Raw genomic sequence first — 6,782 nt, forward strand, 5'->3', positions numbered from 1 at the left:
ACGTGGGACTGAATCGAGCCCGCCGACTCGTAGCAACCCTTGCATGCACTCTACCTCACTCGACATGCAAAGTTAGGTATCGTTCAATTTCGATACGACTATTTCAGTATGATTTATTAAAAACTTTGTTTATTTTATCAAAAAATATATACTGCGTTTGCTATCGTATTCGATTACTTACGTGGTTATGAAATTAACGTCAAAAATTCCTGAATGCATTACTGCACATATGCATTGTTTTTTAAATAATAATATGAAATCTCTGGTTTTTTGAACTGATATAGATACTTGCTTACAGATATAGGTATATATATTTTTTTTTATACAGAAGCAATCTGTATCGACTATGACTATTTTTACGAATCATACTAATATAAATAAGACATAAATTCGTTTTTCAAATTAAACATTAAATGAAGCTTCTCTTTTCAATCAGATTATACCTAAATGGAAAAATATATTAACTGTAAATTTTAAATAACCAAGTATTATAAAAGTATCATAGCCTAAATGTCTTAATTAATCTTATTAAAACCAGGTCCCTATAAACACACCTTTATTAAAATAATTATGCTTAGTTAAAAAAGGGAAAAAAAGTAACGCACGGAAAGGATACGTTACTTTTAAAATAAAATTATTCAAGCTCATAAAATTGTATTTTTTTAAGCCGTATACATGTTGTTATCTTTCATCAATAATAACACATGTATATTTAAATATATAGCATTCACAAATCTATTGTAAATTGTTTGTATGTTGTATTAGTTGTATTTAATTTAGGTCACATAGACTTGATCGATATAAATTAATGATTCAGTTGAAGAAAATGCAAACTATCACAATATATTTTATTACTATTACACGAATATAGTAACAATTCTTTACAGCTACGGTCTTTTATATCTAATATCATACGTACGAAAGAAGATTTGTCTCGCTCTTGTTATCGCGGCTAAACCACTTACCTACCTTATTATTATTAAAATTGACATATACGTGACATGGATATTAAGAAATAAATAACAAATTTAATGTGAAAAATAAAATTTGAAGTTAATGGTGTCGCAAGGTACGACTAGTAAATAATATTCGCTTGGAATCCCATGAGAACGGTAATGTCGTGAGTATTTGAAATTATGTACACTTTAAGTATCGAACTTCACCTATATGAGTACGTCCATAATTCTAAAACAGATGAGTTATATTTCCCTTTTTGTCTCTGAACACGAAGTAACCACAATAAAAACAGTTCATAAATGGAACACACGTGACAAAAATTGAAATAAAAAAAACTACAGAATCTTATTAATCTCAAGGTCTTTGACGAGCAATCATATAATAAAGTCAAAATAAATACTGAACATCGGAAAAATTAGGGGAGAACCTCTTTTTGGATGAACCTTCCTATTGTTGTTCAGTTTTTGAATTATTTCGTAAACGGTCATAATTAGGAAAAAAATGCCTGGTTCATCCAAAAATCCAGCTTTCCCCTATTTTTTCCGAAGTGCAATGTATTTATTCACTGCACTATATTATTTTAACTTTGGTATTATATATTCTAATTTTTCCATCACTTCCACACATCTAATCCATACCGCTGAAATATGAGATGATCGAAATGAAGGAATGGTGCTGATTAAAAAAATGCGTAAAGACTTAGGCAGCATGTGATTTCGAAATTTGAAATATATTTATGGTTTGTTTACATATCTTTCTATATTTCAATCTCATGGTATGTTTAGAGCAAACGATGCCCTCGTTTATACTGACATCCGGTGATTTATGATGGGAAAAGCAATTAATATGAAGAATTTTGTTGTGATTTTATAATGGAATATAACTGTCTATCGTTAGGGCTATATAAAATGGTATAAAGTTATATATATATTTCTTAAATTTTAACTTTGGTATAAATAAGACATTTTAATATTTTAAATTTTACTTTTAATATTACAAGGCATTAAAACATTTTGAACGGCTTTAAGTTTTATAATGGATTTATCGACTTCTTCGAACCAATGGCATATAGAATAAATTACCAGATAATAGTTATTCACGTTTATTTTGTGCTCTAAAAGGTTTCTTAAGTGCTAATAAAAATACGTGGACTATAAAAAGCTCTACGCTTAAAAGAATTTAAACAACGTTGTCTCAAAACAAAGTTGGCTTAAAAATTCAAATTTTTAACTTTTTTTATTAATACGTCTAATCTATTGAATTTTATGTTCATATATAATATATTTTGTTAGTATTTTACTCAAATACACTTTATTTTCACATTAAACCACGTATATTATTTATGTATAACAAATTGTACAAAAAGTTCAAGCGTCGACGCAGGTGTAAATGTATTTGATGGTGTCAATTGAAATACTTTATTCAATATAAAAGCATTACACTTTCATATTGATTCTCAAGCTGAACACTGCCACTGGTTCGGAAAAGAAAGTACTCTAACCTAAGAACCGGCGAAGGAAACTCAGCCTTACTCAGATCTATTTTTGCTAATGATCATTTAAGGTAATCTGTAAGGAGAAACTCGAAAGTTATCGTGGAACACGAAATTTCAGAACGTGATATACGACATTGAATATAATAATGATAAAATTTATCGAATACACGTTTAAAAAAGTCATATCACATTAAGCTAGATTTCAATATTTTACAAGCGAGTTAATAAGTAAATTATTTCAAGATATCTACTTATGTACAGTCAGAGTACGAAAACCTTCGTCAGTTTTCAAATTCATTCCTTTATCAAGTCTTAAACTCTTAGTACCTTTTGGATCTACACATCGAATCTCAATAAATATAAATTGATATTGAAGAAATATAAATTGGTAATGAAGATTATTGTTCATACTGAGCACACGAAAACAGATCTTAAGATGACGAACCCTTTTTTACCCCGACTGTACACACTGATCTGTGATTCAACTGTACATACAATAATGTAGCTGTGAAATAAACTGTTGGCAAATTACTTATAGTTCTAAATTTAAATGTTGTAAAAAAATATAATTTCATCATGTGTAATCCTGTGATAGTGATAATATTGTTCGTGACTCCGTATGTTTGTTATAGCTCATATTGGCTTTATAGGTATGATATCATCTCTTTTCAGAATCGGGTCGTACCTTCTGAGCTTCCTGCAACGTTTAATATGATTATATTACCTTCCAACGTCTATAACTCGAAGGAATATTTTCTATCGTCTTGATTTTACTAGCCTTTCTATGAAGTCAATCAAAAAGAATAAACTATGAATTCAGGGAAATTAATGTCCTTGAGCTGGAATGCTAGAGGAGACAGTTCGAAGAAATTTGTATTAAATACTTTATTTAGCAATGTTCTGGTTCGGCTAATACTTATTGTTTAAGAAATGCTGAATGAATTTAATTCGTTTCATTAGAGCAAAGCACAGCACCAAGATATATAATATTATAAAAATAGTAACAACCTGGAAAATTTTCTTTACTTTCTTTTATGACATAGGTGGCAAACGAGCAGGAGGCTCACCTGATGGAAAGTGACTACCACCGATCATGGACATCTGCAACACCAGGGGGCTTGCAGGTGCGTTGCGGGTCTTTAAGAAAGGCGTACGTTCTTTTCTTGAAGGTTCCCATGTCGTATCGGTTCGGTTACTGGGCTAAAGCCTCTTTTCACTTGGATGAGATGGTTTGGAGCCTATACTAACACACTATTCCAATGCGGTGGATGCACATGTGGCATAATTTGAAATTAGATACGTGCAGGTTTTCTCACAATGTTTTCATAACATATGAAAAGTGAGTTTGATGTCGAAATCATCGCTTAAGATGCGTTCTAACCAATGGATCATCTCATCTTATATTTTGTGTTATTTTATGTACCTAAATCCCAGATACTAATGTAATAAGGCCTAAGGTAATTTCTTAACGCAATATTGCGATGGATGACCACTAAACGCTGCGAATGTGAAACATTCTTAAGATCGGCCGGTCTAATTACGTACGAGTAGTAAAGCATCGATCACTCGAACAACTTCGGCAAATGGGGCAACTTACTGTCCAGATAAATTAGACTTGCCAAAACTATTACGGTCTTTTAAACATATAGCATGTAAAACTCTAAGAAAAACACGAAAATTTTTGTATTTAATTTGGAAAATTACGGCAATGTTCTTCTGACAATTCAATTGGTTATATTTAAAAACAGAACAATTCTAAAACAATAAGTGATACTATTTTGTTTCTTGATGTTTTCATATCAATCTTGGTAAGAAGCTTTATAAATTATTTAAAATCAAAAGTAAATCTATAAAAATATTGAATAAGACAATCTTCATCCTTAAACTTTGCTTTTTGTTTAACGCATTTGCATCACACATCATCAATATTATTTAACATGACGTAAGTCTGTCTGTCTGTCTGAATGAGAATAAATTCAATCATATTTTACACATCTCCCTTTACAGTTTGACTACGTTTCAAAGGTAAATTGAAAGGTTGAATTGATATTGGTACAACAGTAAGCTATTTCTTGATAATGCTACGCCAAGACTGTACGAGGCTACACGACATACTCAATTTACATTCCCTTACTTTGGTAAAGTTCCGTATTTTGGAATCAGCTAGGAATGCTAACAGTGACAGATAGCAGCGTTGGCGCGCTTCAGTCTCGCGTTTCTAAGTATACACGTCTCAGAGTCACATCACATGACGTGTCGTGACGTCAGCTACCGACGACGCACTGTAATTCTAAATCCGTTCTCGCGACATTTCGGAACATGATAACGATATCCGTACAAAATATTTAAAGACCGTGTGGACTTTTAAAGGGCGTAACTAATGATCGATCTCTGTCTGTCTGTCTGTTAATCTATCTTTGAACCAAATTTCATTAAATTTGGTATGAAGCAAACTTGAACTCCAAAAAAGAACATAGGCTACTTTTTATCTAACACAAGACAAGCAACACCATAAAACTAGAGCTAAGCCGCGGTTACGGTACTAGTAATAAATAAATTACAGTGTTGAATAGTGTAATAAGAATAATATAATACTACCTATTATTATAAAACTGTAAATAAGTATCTGGCTACATACAAAATATTAATTGAATATCATAATTGAACGCAACTACGGTCGAAAACTTTGGTTCACCAATTATGTACACATAGTCCTTCATCACTCGACCTAAAGTTAATCCTTTAAAATAAATCCATACATCGAATTATAAACGCTTCCTTTTAAGACATTGATTTCTCTTTCTTTTTTCTTTTTAAATTAATTTGACATTCGAAAGAACAAGACAGCAATTAATCTCTACGTAAACATTAAGCGGAAAGCCGATGGTTGCGGGTTGCACAAGACCGGGATCTTTGGGGGAGGCCTGTGTCCAGCAGTGGACGTCCGTCAGCTGAAATGATAATGATGATGAAACATTTATTCATAAAGTCGATAGTTTTTTTAAGTGACCGATGTATATACAGTACTCTTTACGATACATTCAAAGTCCATTTTACATTTACTAATAATGTAAATAAGAATAAATATAAATGTTATGTTTGGAGAAATAATAGCTAGTTACGAATACCCAACAGCAGGGTTAATAATTCTTTTGTTGGGCAATGTTTTCGCTCTCACAAAAGGATCCCAAAAAAACATTTAAATTTATTCAATGATAGAATTCAAAGATATCGTTAAGGATGGTTGTTTGTTTAAGGATATTATAAAACTAATTACTTAGACGAAAACAAATATTTGTACTAAACGCCGTCCGATTGAAATACTGTTGAAAAAAAAAAACGATGTATAAAAAGAAAATTCAATATAGATTTACTTTGAATATTTTAGCTACGATATTGTAACTCTACACAAGCAAGATTATATTAAATGTACTTATATGTTATAAAATTATTGCACTACATTTACCAATAAAATTATATCAGATTATAAGTTAAAGTAACAATAAAAGTTATTATTGTATATGTTTAATAGACTTGATATAACAATACTCTTATAACTGAACTGAAATTAATTTACCAACTGTAGCGACATCTATCAGAGACACCCAAAGTTATAATGCTAATAAATTTTAAAGGTATTTTGGTTGCTATGTTATGCTACGTGATTCGCAATCATACATATAGATGGCCCCAAAAACGTAACCAATAAGTAAATAATCTACAATTTCTTCAAACTTTATTGCTTAATTAATAAATATACCTGATGTATTATTGTGATTAGGATGGTTGTAATACTGATAAACAACAATATGCAACTATGTCAAAATGAAACAGATGATATCCAGCACCTCCTTGTAGCAAGAACTTTTCATAGCATACTGAGTGTCACTATATCAAGTAGTTTTGTTTCCTTAACATTCATTATATACCGGTATTTTTATATGAAATATTTTAAATTATTAATTAAATCATATTAAAATTTGGAATAGAAAAAAATACAGGTCTAACAGGGTGGTACCAACTTGTTATTCTACGGTCACAAAGTACACTTGTTTGAGTTTTCCAGTGCCTAATATTAGGTACATTAACAAATGTGGTCAGATCTTAAATCCTATTGTCGGTAAAAGCACAGACCATTAAATATGTGTTTCATATCTCTTTTACCCTCTATGTTTATGAGTGAATAGGAAGATTAATAACAAATAGAAAAAAGTTTTCCATATCAGAATATGCAGAAGCATTATTAATGATTATTTAAAACTGTCTCTTACGAAACTAAGCCACTCTTTGCGAAGTTTGAAGAAGCTTACTTCGTATCTTTACAAATAAA

Source organism: Vanessa cardui, chromosome 6 (genome assembly GCF_905220365.1).
Source record: "Vanessa cardui chromosome 6, ilVanCard2.1, whole genome shotgun sequence".
NCBI classification, from domain to species: Eukaryota; Metazoa; Arthropoda; class Insecta; order Lepidoptera; family Nymphalidae; genus Vanessa; species Vanessa cardui.